Below are 16,926 nucleotides of genomic sequence, written 5' to 3' on the forward strand. Positions count from 1 at the left end.
GTATGCAAGGGGGTGCCTGCAGCCAATCCCCAGGGACACAAAGGATGAGTATATCCTTCTAAGTGCTGCAACTCTCTAGGAAGACTTGTATCTTAAAATTCTACTCTTCTTCCTCTGTAATCTGCTTCACAGGACTACATCTATTCTTGTGAATGTTGTTACATATGCCTAGTGCTTCCAAGTATACCCGTTCAATCCTGCAACTTGCTATTCTGCAGTCCTTTCTCCAGCTCTTTAAAGGGTATGTGACAGCCCAGAAACACAAAAGGAAGAACCAAACTCCTTATCTTCCTACTAATAAACTCTACTTCTTTATTTTTTTCTTCTCTGACAATGGCAATAATCTTCCACTACATATGTGCCCTATCAGTTGTCTTTGGTTTTCCCATCCAGTTAGTTACCCAATCCTACCAATTCTATGATGTCACCTCATGTATCAGTCAGGGACTTGGGCTTCTCGTAAGAGGAAATCTGGCAATCTCTTGCAAACTGGGATTCCATTGAAAGGACACATGCAACTCCTAGAACTGATGGATAGATTACAAGGCAAGCAATAGATAAGTGGACTAGAATCCCAGGTGGAGGAAGTCAGGTCTTTTCACTTTATCAACATTGTTACTCTGATAATCTCACCTTCAAGTTACTCCACATTTGTTTTTCACCTATTCAAGAATCTGTATGTCAAAAGATAATGTCCCTTTTGTAATATACCCCATTCTCCTTCCCATTCTGGCTCCTTGGTGTAGAAAGGCAGAACTTTGCCCCTCTGATTTCCATTGTAGGAGACGGAGAGATAGACACTGACCCTCCAACACCACATACAATGAGGGTTTCCCTCAAACAGGAGGTCATAAATTCAGAGATGAGAGTGGGCATAAAGAGATGTTCAAAGCCAAAAAAAAAAAAAAAAGCCATTTACATGATGTTCACATATAGCACCAAGCCCACGTTAGTCTTCTTCAGTTTCTAAAATCAGTGACATCAAATAAGCTCTCAAATTTGGAGATTTTCCCACTCAAGCGTTTCTCTGTCCAAACCTGAGTAGCCCATCACCACTTCCAAAGTTTTCTTTCTTTTTTTATTTTCTATGTGACCCTTCAACTTTTTCCTCCATTTCCTTATTGCTTCCACAACTGTAATATCACACTTAATCTATTTGTTTCTTTTGCTCCTGCACTTACTTTTTGTCTTAAGACCACACAAAAAGTATTAATCAGTCCAATCATTGGCTCCCAGGTTCTCTCTTACCAAATCCCACCCTCTTTGGTTTTGCTGTTTGTTTTGTTGTGTTGTGTTGCTGTGCTGGGGACACAACCCAGGCCCTTGGGCATGCTAGGCAAATAGTTTACCATTGAAAGACATTCTCAGTGCATCAAACCTCTTTGTATAACTTCCTCATACTCAACATGGCTTAATGTTCATGTATGAAGTACATCGGGAGGCCATACATCAACTGGACAGTCAGCTTTGAGAGGGCAGGACTCATGCTCTTGTTCCTGTTGTATGTTAAGCATTGGGTAGGATCTGTCTGTCAGAGGACATTCAGTAATCATGTCATTTCATTTACCTTCAGTCCTAATGCCTTCTTCTCTGAGGAACTACTTTTAATCCTTCTGGATGTTTCCTGTGTGTGCATGTTTTAAATATTTAAAATATCAGGGTTGTCTTGAGTTTTTTAGTTTTAAGTAGTTATTTTCTTCTGTGGAAAAAATTTACCCTTTTATACTCCATTTACCCCTTAAAATCCTATCCTTCTACCCCAATATATCCAAATACTATCTCTCCCCTTATTTTTCCAAAATAGTTATACTATTGATGTTGGTGAGACATTACTTAGTATCTACATTATTGTGCCTACTGGAGTAGTAAATACAGCTAACTTACAATGTACTGTGGTAATATTCCCTTTTCCCACAATCTTTTTTTTTCCAGGAGTAATTAGTTTTTGTTATAAACTTTGGCCTTTATTCACCAGCCATTATTTATCCCCAAACTCTCCAATATATTCTTACAAGTTCTTTCAAATTATCAGCCACACAGGACAATCCAATGTTTTTAAATGTCTCCTCAGCTGTGTCCCTCCATCTGGTGCTGTTGGTTCTCTAGGTTTCCACCAAATGTCACTTTGAACTGAGCTTTTGGCATCATCCTAGAAATCCTCCTTGTCTTTCTGGATTCATTATCTTCTAGATTCCATCTAGTCTCCTGTTTTTAGGGAGCACATGCTTTAATAGTTTCCTAAGAAAATGGTACTTGGGGGGTACATCTTTTTTCAAGCCCCATATGACTACAATATCTATCATTCCCCTCACATTTGATTGGTAGTTTTTCTAGGAATAAAATTCTAGGTTAGAAATCATCACCTCTTAGAATGCTGAAGACATTTCTATTTTCTAACTTCTAATATTGCTAATGAATAATTATGCTGTCCTGCCTCCTAATATTCGACATTGTACATATTTTCTGTTTTTGTTTGTCTTTACAGAAGGTTTTAAGATCTCTTTACTACTAGAGTATTGACATGCATGAAGACATGCCTGATGTGGGTCTTTCTTTAATCATAATATAAATAAGCAGACCCATCAGGGTTCAAAGTGTTAAATTCAATGTTCAGTTCCTAAGATTCATCTTATCAGCTGCATCTGACATAGTTTGGTTATTATCCTTCCTTTACTAGGATTCTAAAAGTCTTTCCCCCTCCTATCTCACTGGTCATTTCTTTGCAATCTCTTACTAACTCTTCATTTCCCAGGCTTGTTACATTTGGTATGTCCCAGAACTTAGTCTCTGGTTTCCTTCTCTTTTCTATCTTCTCCCACTCTTTTGGTGATCGTCTCCATGCCACCTATTTTTATATTCCACCTGTAAACTTCAGACAAGCACATTCAATAGCCTCCTTCACAGGTTCACTTGGTTAGCTAACTGACACCTTCAATAGCAGGTATGCTCTAGTTTTTGCTCCATCCTTTGCTATCTGGACAATTTGTTCCACTTCATTTTGTATTTGTTCCATCAAGATTTTTGTTTCTCAGCCAAGATGCCCCAGCACTGACGAATGGATTAAGAAAATGTGGTATCTATACACAATGGAATTTTATGCAGCCATGAAGAAGAACGAAATGTTATCATTCGCTGGTAAATGGATGGAATTGGAGAACATCATTCTGAGTGAGGTTAGCCTGCCCCAAAAGACCAAAAATCGTATGTTCTCCCTCATATGTGGACATTAGATCAAGGGCAAACACAACAATGGGATTGGACTATGAGCACATGATAAAAGCGAGAGCACACAAGGGAGGGGTGAAGATAGGTAAGACACCTAAAAAACTAGCTAGCATTTGTTGCCCTTAACGCAGAGAAACTAAAGCAGATACCTTAAAAGCAACTGAGGCCAATAGGAAAAGGGGAACAGGTACTAGAGAAAAGGTTAGATCAAAAAGAATTAACCTAGAAGGTAACACCCACGCACAGGAAATCAATGTGAGTCAATGCCCTGTATAGCTATCCTTATCTCAACCAGCAAAAACCCTTGTTCCTTCCTATTATTGCTTCTACTCTCTCTACAACAAAATTAGAAATAAGGGCAAAATAGTTTCTGCTGGGTATTGGGGGAGGAGAGGGAGGGGGTGGAGTGGGTGGTAAGGGAGGGGGTGGGGGCAGGGGGGAGAAATGAACCAAGCCTTGTATGCACATAGGAATAATAAAAAAAAAGATTTTTGTTTCTTTTCTATTTCTAGGAGCTCTTTCATCCTTTCTTTTGGTAGCTGTCTGGTTTTTTTATGGTTCAATATCTTATCTCTCTGAGGCTATTAGCAATATGGCCTTTAAAATGTTTTCATCTCTTTTAGAGTTTTTTTTTTATCAATTCTCTGTATTGGCTCTCTTCTCTGCATTTTCCTTGCTGTAAGCCTCTGCCTTTCCTGGTAGAAGTCCTCATATGTGTTCTAGTCCTTGGATGGCTCATTGTAGTTCAGAGTGAGCCACTAGAGGGATCATTGGGACCCTGACTGATAGGCCTTCCCATAGGATGACCACTTCACTTGAAATCCTCACTAACAGAATCTTATTTTTTTGCCTTTTCTCTTAGATTTCTCATAGTCATCAATATCTTTGCTGGTGGGCATAATTCTACATTTGGGTTATTATCCAGAAGGGAGTTCAGGTCTCAGTGCTCAGCAAATTTCCATTTAATGGTCCAGTTTTAGAACGGGGTGTTCAGCCTTACCTCAAGACTATTGTTCTAGAATGCACAGTATCTAGAAATATGCTGGGACTGATGCTCACTTCTTCTGCTGAGTTTGGGAAAGAATTGCTGCCTGGATGGAGAGAGAAATCTGTGTGTGTATTGGGGTGGGATCGTTAATTGCTTCATGCAGAAAATTTCAACTAGCCCACTTTTTTTTTATCCTACCTGCCCTCCTGCCTCCTTGACTTACTAACTCTCAGGTTAGGGTTTTGAGGCAACATCAATCTGTCTCAGTTTTTCACATGTCAGGCTCAGGTTTCAGCTGTTTTTTTTTTTTTTTTTTTGGCACTGCTAAGTCTATAACTACTTCTCCATTCATTTTCCAGTTTCTGAAATACTGATTCCTGAATCCTCCTGAACCTTCTCTCTCACTTTCTTTGTCCTTGCTGATTTATGTCTTCTTTTCTTTCTTCATTGTCACTTTAGTATAGTTTCAGAAGGAGGCTGAAATAAACAGGTGTGTTTATATAATAGATCTTCTTTTATTACATATTTGACTTGGAAAACATAGGAACTAAATCTGCTAAGTAATATGCATCATCCTTCTGGGTAATGCTGTTTTTTTTGTCAAATGCAAACTGTGATGTGAAATAATGAGATTGGCTTTCTGGTGTGGTTCATAATCCACCTCCAAAGGAAATTTTAAAAAATCAGTGTCAAAAAATTTTGAGCAATAGCTGCTTGCTTAGGCTAAGAGTCTAACCTCCAAGGGGACTAAGTTACAGGGGCAACACTCCTAAATATATTTTAATTCTGCTTTTATATAACAGTTGAGTTATTATTTTGCTGACAATACTTTAAAATTCTCTTTTAGCTATTTCCCTGTGTGTGTTTTGCCAGTGAAATTATTAATTCCACCAAGGAACTGCAATTCTTCAAGAGTGGTCACTTATTGGACCACCTGTATCAAAACCACTTGGGAAATTAGTAAAAATGCATTTTTCTGAATCCCAACCCAAGGCAAATTACTCTGAATATTTGGAAGGTTTTGGCTTGGAACTGGATTGTTGATAAGCATACCAGGTGATTTTTATGCACAGTAAAATCTGAGACTGTCTTAACTTTTTTATGTGATTTGTAGTGGGCCACTTAACACTTGTGGGGCCCTGCACAAGGGTATAAAAGGAAGGTCACATACCATATGTCTGAATATTTAGAAGTTAAAAATCAGCCTAAATTTTGCTTAAAACAATATTTTCCATTTTTCTTCTGTTACAGGTATCTTTTTCTAACTATGTGGAAGCACAATTTCAAATGTAGTGTTCTTCAACCACAACATGAAGATTGCTGAACCTTGTCCTTAGTTCCCAGTCTGGAGCCTGACTCTCCTGTCTTCCCATAACAGCTCAGATGCTCACTGTGAGCAAGGGTTGCTTCATCCCTTATATCCAAGCCCTTATCTGTGGTATCCCAAGGTCCCAGGAGTACAGACATCTGGTCTACTTTGCCCTCAGAAGATGGGAACTCAAGGAGAAGTCTGGGAAGGTCTTAAAAGAAGACTCAACATCATTCAGGTAGAGAATTTTGTCTTTAGTACTTGGAACATCGTCTAGAGGGAGGGCTAAACTCCAGGCAGCCCCATAGCTCCTCACTCAGGGTTAAGTGTGGCCAGATGAAAGCTAGAGTTGGAGTCTTTTGCCTAAACCTAAGGATGCCACTGCTCCTTTGTGTCTGGTGCAATGTGTGATGGTACTAATGCTGGTGGGAATTTAAGCTAGTGCAACCACTTTGGAAAACAATATGGAGGCTTCTTAAAAAACTAAACATAGATCTGCCATATGACGCAGCAGTACCACTCCTGGGGTATACTGGAAGGAATGCAACTCAAGCTATTACAAAGACCCCTGCACACCCATGTTTATTACAGCATTATTCACAGTAGCCAAGCTATGGAAACAGCTAAGAAGCCCCAGTACTGACAAATGGATTAAGAAAATGTGGTATTGATATACAATGGAATTTTATTCAGCCACAAAGAAGAATGAAATTTTGTCATTCGCAAGTAAATGGATGGAATTGGAGAATATCATCTTAAGCAAAGTTAGTCAAGTTCAGAAAGCCAAAAATCACATGTTCTCCCTCGTATGTGGATTATAGACCTAAAACAAATGCAGTAATATTATTGGACATGGGTCATACACTAAGGGGAAAATGCACATGGGAGGAATAGGGAAAGGGAAGGAAACCTAAAACTTGAATGTGGTTGATGTGCTCACTGTAGAGAAGTGAATATAGTAATCTCAAATTGGCAGAGGTCACTATGGGAAGGTGACCAGGAAGTAGTGAAGAGGTCTGGTAGAGATGAACCAATGTGAGTTGTAATACACATGTGCGTGGAAGCAATGCTAGGAATCTCTCTGTATAGCTATCTTTATCACAAACTAGCAAAAGCACTATGTCTTTCTTATTATCTCTTATGTTTTCTCTTCAACAAAACTGTAGAACAAGAAGGCAGAACAGGTTCTGCCCAGAAGTGGGAGCTGGGTGAGGTGGCTCAAACAATGTATACACATATGAGTAAATGTAAAAACAATAAAATAAAATTTAAAAAAAAGAACACTCAGCTTCCGTGAGAACTTGGATAATTTTTCAGTCTTGATTCTGCTTACTTACATTTCTCCAGCATATAAATTCTAACCAGAGGATGTATGAAGTAAGTCTTGCCTACTGAGTTTAAAGAAGGATTAGAGCAGTCCTCTTCATCCAGGATTCCACCCAAGAATTATTACACTGCTTAACAATAGGAAGAGACATAATTTTGCCTGGTAGTGGCCTGGAAATGACCTGGGCAACAGCTACTAGCTCCTATACATACAGCCCAAGAAAAGAAAGGCCTTCTGCTCTTCTCTGACCCAACCCATGGAAGGGGTGCCTTGTCATTGACATCCACTTACCTCAGTTCACAACTCTTTCCCCACATTTTTCTCCAGCACAGGTTAAGCCAAAGCAAGGGGGAAAAGCAAACAAAACAAAAAGAGAACTGATGCATAGTAACATGGAGACAGGACACAGGCCACTGTGGACACAAGTCACTATCTCTGAGAGTCTGTACACTGTATCCTATTGACTGGACATTCACTCTGAAGTCAAGCAAAAAATGTTTGGACCTTAAGATGGAAGCAACCCAGTGGTATTGTTCAGGGCTTTGTGAACAGTTCTGAGTGGCCAGGATTCAAGTCCTGACTCTTTTTCTCACTGGCTGGACGACTTTGGAACTTTTGCCAGAATTCGCAAAGTTTCTATTTTCTCTTCTGTAAAATGCCAAATGTTATCACTGCACACCAAGGTTGTTGAATACTAAACAAGATAACAAGCTCCATGGGAACAGGGGATTTTTTCTGTTTGTTGACTACTTATAATCCCAGTACTCAGAACAGTGACTAGAACACAGCATGTGCTCAATAATTATTTGCTCAATAAATGAGTATATAGAAGTAACTAGTAATCATTGTCATATTATAAATATTCAAAAAAGTTCCCTACCTGAATTTTATTTAAATATGTATAGTGGCAGTATTATCTGTATTTATATAACCCTTATATGTCAGTACTTTGAATATTTTAAGAGTCCAGTATTTTTGTTTCCATTGATGTTGTTTGGTTTTTTTGAGACAGTTTCACTATGTAGCCCAGGCTGGCCTCAAACTCATGATCATCCTGTCTCAGCCTCTGGAATACTGGGATTATAGGTGTGCACCACTGCACTTAGCTCTGAGTTCAGACATTCTTAGCGATTACAAATAATGATGACATGATGCAATATAATTGAAAATCCAACTTTCATTTGGATTGTGACTCTTGAGTCTGATGCAGGTGACACAGACAGCTTTTGGAGCAATTTCATTTCTATTGGCTATTACTTACATACAATACTGATTGAAAGACACTGAGTCATTAAATTTTGCTTCACTGTGTGATAGAAAGAGCATAGAATTTAGTCTCTCATGTCCATGTGATGTCAGGAAGTCACAAACTTTTTGAGTCTCATTATTCTTAATGTGTAAAATGGGAATAATAATATTTGTCATAGATAATAATATTTGTCATATGCAATCCCCAGAATCATTGTGAAGAAAGAAAGCAATACATGAAATGCAGATAAGTACTCTCATGATTTGTTCTACTGGGCAGAACTGATAGGAAGAGCAGATGAAGGTCATCACACTAGCAGTTGAGGTATGTGAAGAAGTGGGGGAGACAACACAGTCATCATGTATAGCTAACATGACGTGCCTCAGTGCTCCATGGTTGTGCCTCAGTCCCTATACCAATGGCCTCTCTTAATCCCTTCTGCATTCTGCCTGGCTTCTTCTCTGGTGTAGCTCCCAATGTTGTCACTACAAGACTTGACATTCATTTAGCACCTACTGGTATTGGATTGCTAGGGTTGCCATAACAAAGTGTCATGGGTTGGGGGTGGCTTAAACAATAGAAATTTATTTTCTCATAATTCCTGAGCCCAGACATTTGAGATCAATGTGTCAAAAGGATTGGCTTCTTCTGAGGCCTCCCTTCTTGGTTTGCAGAGATGGCTATCACTTGCCTGTGTCTTCACATGGGTTTCTCTCTATGTTTGTCTTTGTCTTAATCACCTTATTTGATAAGAACGCCAGTAATATTGGCTTAGCATGCATGCTAAAAACATCATTTAACCTCAATTACCTCTTGAAAGACTCTGAGAGATGATAAATTTAAATACGAGTTTTGTCCATAATCAGGTGCTTTACTCAATGTCCCAAGACCATCATTTTTTCTTCATTTAAGGAATTTGGAAAATGAGGACCACAAAGGATGAATTAGTTGTCCAAAGTCACAGAGTTTCTAAATGCTGAGTTTAAGTCCAGGCCACCTGGGCTCCAGTTTCCTGCTGGTCGTCAATGAAGATGGTGCCTTCTAGAGTCAGGGTGTTGGCTCCATAAATTTAAGAGCAGCAAGACTTTTGTACTGGCCTTTTCAAATAACTGCTCTGACTTCTGTCTCTGAGTTAAGTAGGATTAGAGTCCTGTTACTGATTAGGTTTCCCTGCAAGAATCTGAAATGTGGGGAATGTGATCACTCTGTTGTAACCTCTTTTCCTTGCTTATTCACCCTGCCCTGAATTCCCATTGCCTTAGCAAAGACAACTGAAATATCTTTGTGGTGTAAGTGCTTTTAAGGAATGTGTCCAGTTTATCTCTTGCATAAACTCATTTCGATTTCTCTTCTTCCTTTATTTTAAATAACATGGCACCTGTCTTACTAAAACTGTTCTCTTTCTGTTATGTTTGATAATTATATTATCACTCATACAATATATTTAGCATATACTTATCAGAACCAAAAATGCACAAAGACCAAGGCTAGACTTGTAACACCCATTAACATTAATACCAACATTGAGCAAATAAGGAGTCAGTCAATGAATGTCAGCGAGCTATAAAATACATGGCAGTGAAGCAGTTCTCTCAGTCACATTTTATAGACAGAAGCTGGCCACCAGAAGATGTATAGACCTAATAAATCAATGAGAAGGAATTCCAAAATGGATAAATCAATACTGAAGCAGTCAGAGAACCCTACAGGTGTATGACAATGACCCATCAGAGCCTTTGAACTTCAGCCAGTAGGTTTAGCCAAGATAGTCTATAATGATAGATGAACTGAAATGATAAAACCTCTGTGGAGGATGTTTGTGTTGTTTGCTCTTTCTCCATCACCCTTCATGCAACAGCAAGACAAAATGACTTCTTTAAACTAAAGAACAGTTCTGTAAGGGATTCCAGTTGTAAATCCCTACACCTAGGAACAATCTCTAAGGAATTAGGTTATTTGCATAAACAGTTTCAGGTGTGACTAGTCTACATAATTAGATTGCTACATTTGCATTTTGCAGATATATAATCATGCAGTGGCTGGGTGGGAGTTTATAATAATTTCTCCCTTCTGGAATATAATATGACCACATGCACAAAAACACTAGAAGTCTTTCACTGCCCATTTTACTTCTGAGAAGGTAATGTGATATTTAAAAGATGTTCATTTCAGCATTATTTATAATAAAAATTAGAAATGGCCACCTAAATGTCGTTTGCTAGGAGAGTGCATAAATTATAGCTCATAAGGATATTAATGTGCATACTGTAAAAGATATCATCAAATAACTTTAATGATATAAGAAAATGCTTAGAATGTGAAGTTAGATTTAAAAACAGGCTGTAAGAGAATTTTTATATTCACGATACAATCAAAATTATGTTTCAAAAGGATTAAAAAATACTAGGAGATACACCAATTAAAATATTTCTCCTAGGTTGTCTTCCTTCAAATTTTCCCAAGTGTTCTCTAGTAATCTGAATTCTTTTTTAATCAGAAGGCCCCTTATTTTAGAAAAGTTCTTTTCCATTGATCTCCTAAGTTCCCTTCAAAGAATCTATCTTAAAAGTAGACTCAAAAATATTTTGTCATTCATGATAGTTATCACATTTTTTTGTCAATGTGAAAAAAAGAGACTTCCACAATGTCTGAAATTAAATTAAGAAACAATTGTAATATAGCTATATGATAAAATATTAGGAAGACATTAAAATAATAATTTTATGAATTTTGAGCAACATGAAAAGTAGGTATTAATAATGTTAAGTAAAAAAATTTGATATTTGTAGTATAAATATTTCTAAGCATAACAAATGCTCCAAAATGCTAAGTGTGGTTTAATCTTTGGATAAAGCTATCAATACACATTTTGGTTTTCAGGGCAGAGTACAGAACTCACGGCCTTATGTATACTAGGCAAGTATTCTACCACTGAACTATACTCCTGGCTCCCATTTCTTCTTTTTATGTTTTCTTTCCTCCTTTTTCCTCATTTTGGGTTTTTTTAGTGATGTGCCTTCTTAGTTTTCTTGAAAATAGCTTGTTGCTCTTACTGGTATTTAATCAACCTTCATAATAAAGAGGCTCTATTTATAAGGCAAGTACTACTTGCATGACATAGGGTTGGAAACAGACACACTGATGCTATAAGCAGACCACTCAGAGTGGGGAGATCAGAAATACTCAGGCACATTTGGAAGTAGCCCACTGTGTAGGACTATGGCACACAGAGGGCAAAAGTCAGCCTGTTTACAAGCAAATGAGGCAGTGTTAATTAATTTGGTCTCTGGAGTGGAGCGCTCATCAAATGGCTGGTCCCTGTGCTAGGTTTAGGGATATAAAGATGGTAAGATTCCTGCACTGTACAGTCAGCATGAACACTTGACAGCTTTGGCCAGGCTGGAGCCCTTGTCGCCTATTATTGAGCAGTATAGTTTAAAAATGAAATTAGAATCACATGAATTGATGGTCAACCTCATTAGACATTAAAGGAATGCAAATTAAAACCCACATACTTATGAAGACAGTTACAACTTAAGAAAAATTTGTACCAACTCAATACAACAAAATGGCCACCATGCCTACAATATTTCTTTCACCTTTCATTGAATCCAAGACTCTGCTTTCTCATCCTAGAGGACAGGGTGTGAGAAAGTGGAGTTTACAGGGGAAAACAATGTGCTTTTTTTGACTGCAAAAGACTCCACAAAAGAGCAGATACATGTGCAGGAGTCTGATATATTATAGAGGCCATCATTAGAAAGCTCACTAGACAGGACATCTGTGAATGTTTCATTTTTCCAAAGATGGTGACAAAATTTTGGGTATATAGAAAATTTGGGAAAATGTATAAACCTGAATTACTGAATCTCAGCTCTCATTGAGTAAGGAAGATTGAGAAGGTGGACAAACTGGGAAAATGAGGTGAATTCAATTTGTACAACAAAATGAGAAATTTTCCCCAGATGTTTTCTATGATTCACTGCCTTATTGCATAACCAATGTTGACACAAAACAGAATGTTTAACTCTGCCATTTATAATCTATACTTTTGCTCAAAAACTGCTTTTGCTCAAAGCACTGACTCATCACTTGGGCCTGCAAATATCCGGTGGGTAACTAAAAACAGAGTAAACACTCAGCATCTCTGCCTCCATTTTACATCTACCTCCATGGCTCTGAGCCATTTTTCATGCAATCACCTTGAATGGTTGGAACAACAGGACTGTTGGATAAACATCTTATGATGAAAGTTGAATCTATCCCCCAGGCACCAATGACTTTCTTACAAGGCAAGACCCCACTTGACCAATCATGAGATAACGATCAGTTGGACCACATACACCTTTGAGCACAGCGTTGACTGGGACTGCTTAACTATATATACCTCTCACCCTCTGTCCCAAATCTTCCTCTATTTAAACCTAAAGCTTGTGTCAGTACCCCAAAGATGGGCTAACATGCTTACTCTCCCTTTTCTCTTGTGTATCTGATGCATCAGTGAATCACCTTTCTTTGACCTTCTTACCAATACTCATCTCTTTAACTGGTGTATTAGGGTGAGTGACAGACCTACCATGTTGGAACCTGTTTTGATCCCAAAGATATTTCAATCCATTTGATCCAGAATTGAAATTGGTGTAAACCACCAAAAGCTAAACTTTGCAGGAAATGAAACCAAGCATATTCCAGTATTGTTAGGGAAAAAGTTGAAATCTTTTCAAGTTCTCAATCTGAAAGGTAAAAAAAAAAAAAGGTATCATTGCTCAGGATGTAAGCAAGTTGAAATCTCAAGTGTCAACTTCCCACATCCCAGATGAAAATCCGATTGTGATCTTTCTTCATGACTTCCAGCTGACCATTTCTACCTCCATTCACTGGAAAGTTTGAAAGGTCAGTCCCACTCAGGATGGACGGGAGCTTTTTGAGGTAAGATAACAAACTGAATTTGAATGAGGGCAGAATGTATTTTCTAAAGTTATCTAGAAAAACATGTTGTATTATAAACTTTATAATGCTACTAAAACTTACATGGAAATGGCACCAAAAATCAAGAAAGAAAATAAAACAAAAAAGAAAAAAAAATGAAAGAAAGAATACCAAGAGTTGGTGAGGATGTGTAACTACTGGAATTCCATTCATTGCCAGAAGAAATGCAAAATGGTTGCAGCTGTTTGGAAAACAGTTTGATTACTATGTATAATTCAGAAATTCCACTTCTAGATATTTTACCAAGAGAAACAGAAACATAAGTCTACATGAACCTGTATTTGAATGCACGTAGCAACTTTATCCATAGTAGCCCCGAATCAACCTGTTCATCAGTTGTTATGTAGATGTGGTACAAGCATAAAATAGAATATTATTTTGTTACACACAAGGAAAGAAGTGATGCATGGTTCTAATTTATGCTAAGTGAAGGAGGGCAGGCTTAAAGCCACATACAGTTACAAGTCCATTCATATGATATTCTGAGAAAGGCAAAACTGTAAACCAGTGGTTACCTAGGGTTTTAATGGGAGAGAAAGAGGGAGGGAGAGGGGAGGGAGGGAGGGAGAGTGGAGGGGGGGGGAGAGAGAGAGAGGCTGTGTGAATTGATACCCTATTAATCATAGCAATTTTCCTGTTTCACCTTCATCTATGGACAAAATGTTATTTAACACCAAATTCTACATTCCCTTTAGAACTTTAAATGAGGGCCAAAGCTATGGGAAGCATGATCCTTCTTAATGAAGAAATGAACTATTATAGATACTAGAGAATAAATAAGAAGGTTTTTAATTTCTGGGCTCTTTGTAGGGCTGGATCTGATCAGTTAAATGTTGACTAAATAAGGCAATACTATAGTGTTGCAGATAGGTTGGTTGAAAACTCCACATTTACTCAATAAATTTAACTTTGCCAAGTAAATTTTAGACATATCTTTTTATACTAGATAATTAATATTAATATTTTAACTTTTTAATTTAACAATTATGATTATTAAACCAATCCTGGATATACTCTCATTGTAAATAAAAGTCTAGCCAGTTGTGGTGATGCATGCCTGTAATCACAGCTACCAAAGGGGTTGAGATCAAGAGGATCACAGTTTCAGGCCAGGCTGGGCAAAATGTTAGTGAGACCAAATCTCAACAAACAAGCTAGATACAGTGGTGCATATCTATAACCCCAGCTAGGTGGAAGATATAAGGAGAGGATTGAGGCTGACCTTGGTCAAATGCATGAGACCCTATCCAAAATATAACTAAAGCAAAAAAAGGGCTGGAGGTGTGGCTCAAGTGTCAAGCGCCTGCCTAGCAAGTATAAGGCCCTGAATTCAAACCCCAGTACCACAAAACAAAGAAACAACAAAAGAAAACCCCAAAGATAGAGGGGTTCTCTATCTTTGAAATTAAGAGATTGGCTCTCTTAACTTCACCCTACCAACTTAATTCCATTTGGACAGCCTTCCACTGTTACCAGGTTACTATGATATTTTATATTAACCCTAAGTATTTTCAAAGGTATGTTCATGCATGTTTGTGTGTTATATTTTTAAGAAACGTGCACTTTTTACTTCACTTTATATAAATCTACACATTTACACAGAGACACAGGAGTAAGTCTGCTTTGGATTTCTTTTCACGTCAGTAGTACTGAGCTGGGTGCACTGTCAGTCAACACACTTACTGTAACACCAGCTCATCGACACGTTACTATCACCACACCTCCATTTCTCTCTCTTGTAAACTAGCTACAGTTTTTCATAATGTGGAAGATAATATAGTTTTTAATTCACAAGTGACTAGTTTTACTTAAAAAAACTCATACAAAGTTAAGCAAAATTCAAACAATACAAAAGCATGTGATCGAAAATAGATCTCTCTTCAGATCTCTGACTGCCACACACTCATACAGACAATTCCTTGTGCACAATTTTCAAGGCATTCTATGAATATTTGATTAAGTATATATAGATACTCACACACATACACGCATGTGTGTGACACACTTTATCGTGTTGTATCTGCGATACACCTCCATTTGTGTTAAAAATACTTCTGTGGGTGTATGTCTACTTGATACACTTCTGAACTTTACCCCTTTCATTATTGTCTCTTGTAACCTTTGCAGATTAGTACACATGGTGTATCTCATCATACAACTGTGTAATGTTTTCATATGGACATACCAAAATTTATTCTACTATCTCCCATTTAAAGAACGTATATGAGGGGAAGGCTGTGTGGGATGGTACATGTCTGTAATCCCAATTATGTGGAGGAATAGATAGGAAGATCTTTGTTTGAGGCCAGTTCTGTGCAAAAAGCACGAGACTTAGTTATATCTGAGATATAGCTAAGACAAAAGAAAGAGGAGCAGGGCTGGAAGCATGGTTCTTGCCTAGCAAGCATGAGACCCTGAGTTTAAACTCAAGTACCACCAAGATAGATAGATAGATAGATAGATGACAGGTAGATAGATAGATGATAGATATAGATAGATGATAAATAGATAGATGATAGGTAGGTAGATAGATATAGATAGATGGATATAGATGATGGATAGATAGATAACAGATGAGTAGATAGATAAAAAAATCATATGTGATATTTCCAGGTTTTTTTCTATAACAGGTAACAGTTCAATGATTTTTCTGGAACTACTTATTTTTTTAGTCGAAATTCCTAACAGGGCCAAAATTTATGAACCATCTCCTACTGACATTTCATTATTTCCAATATCTTATTACCATAAACAGTGCTAAACAGTCATCCTTGTACATGGTTCTCATTGTCACGTATGAGTATTGTTCTGGAGCAAATATCAAGAATTGGAATTGCTGAAGGTTTATTAAATTTTTTAATAGACACTGTCAATTTGCCATCTATGAAAAGCATTATTGCTCCCTTTAATTGGAAATTAATAAATTACCCATATGTATGGCACCATGTAATCTTTTGACAATTTAATGAGTGGAAAAATTTATTTGATAACTGCTTTCATCTTAATTTCCCTGATGCTTGGTAAAGTTGGTCAGCTTTCCACATAATGATGTCATTTGTAATTTTATTGTCAGTACACTGCTTGTTTCTTTCCTTTGACTAAATTTTATGAATTTTGCTCTTTATTTCTTCCCAGAAGTTTTTAACATAATTTGGATATTATTACTCTTTATTCTGTACTTATTGCAAACATGTTTTTCCAGCTTTGGGGTTTTGCTATGACAAAACCCAAAAGTTTAAAAACTTTTGATTTAGTCAAATTTGTTCATTTTTCCCTTTATAAGCTTCTGCATCTTATCATTGTTTCAGAATGCCTTTCACAAATTCCTCTCCTCTGATTACTTCCAATATTTTTATTTTTAACTTCTAGCTCTGTAATCCATCTGTGACTTATTTTTGTGAGTTGTGTGATATAGCAATCTTTGTTTTTAAAATGGGTGGTTAATCTTTCAACACAACTTGATACATACTTTCTACATCACATAAATTTCTGCCAGTATATGCAAGAAATTTCTAGACAAACATAAATGTGTTTTTAGATTCTCTCTACTGCTTCACTGATTTATTTTTTTCTTGAACCAATATCATGGTGTTTTCATTATTAAGCCTTTATTTGGAGTCTGGTAATGATCTTATCACCAAAGTGTTCTACTTAATTTTTTATTTGTCTTTTGTGTTTTCTTCCTTTCAGGTGAATTCTAGAGCTAACTTATCAAAAATCATTTTGCAAACCTTGTTGATCTATTCATTGAGATTGCCTCAAATTTAATGAATAATGTAGGGAGTGCTATCAACATTTAAATAACAAATTACTCTATGTAGTTATTATTTGAAGAGTAT

The 16,926-nt window shown here is 37.2% G+C and overlaps 1 protein-coding gene across 1 annotated transcript in view; it reads left to right on the plus strand.

Annotated features, from left to right (window-relative positions):
* The window catches only part of Gpatch2 (G-patch domain containing 2), a 243,775-nt gene extending 237,014 nt beyond the window's left edge, over positions 1-6,761 (plus strand). Inside the window, exon 12 of the mRNA XM_074048296.1 lies at positions 5,465-6,761. The gene's annotated coding sequence lies outside the window, so the exon portion shown is untranslated. The remainder of the gene's footprint in view (positions 1-5,464) is intronic.
* Positions 6,762-16,926: the final 10,165 nt, after the last annotated feature.

Source organism: Castor canadensis, chromosome 11, assembly GCF_047511655.1.
Source record: "Castor canadensis chromosome 11, mCasCan1.hap1v2, whole genome shotgun sequence".
NCBI classification, from domain to species: domain Eukaryota; kingdom Metazoa; phylum Chordata; class Mammalia; order Rodentia; family Castoridae; genus Castor; species Castor canadensis.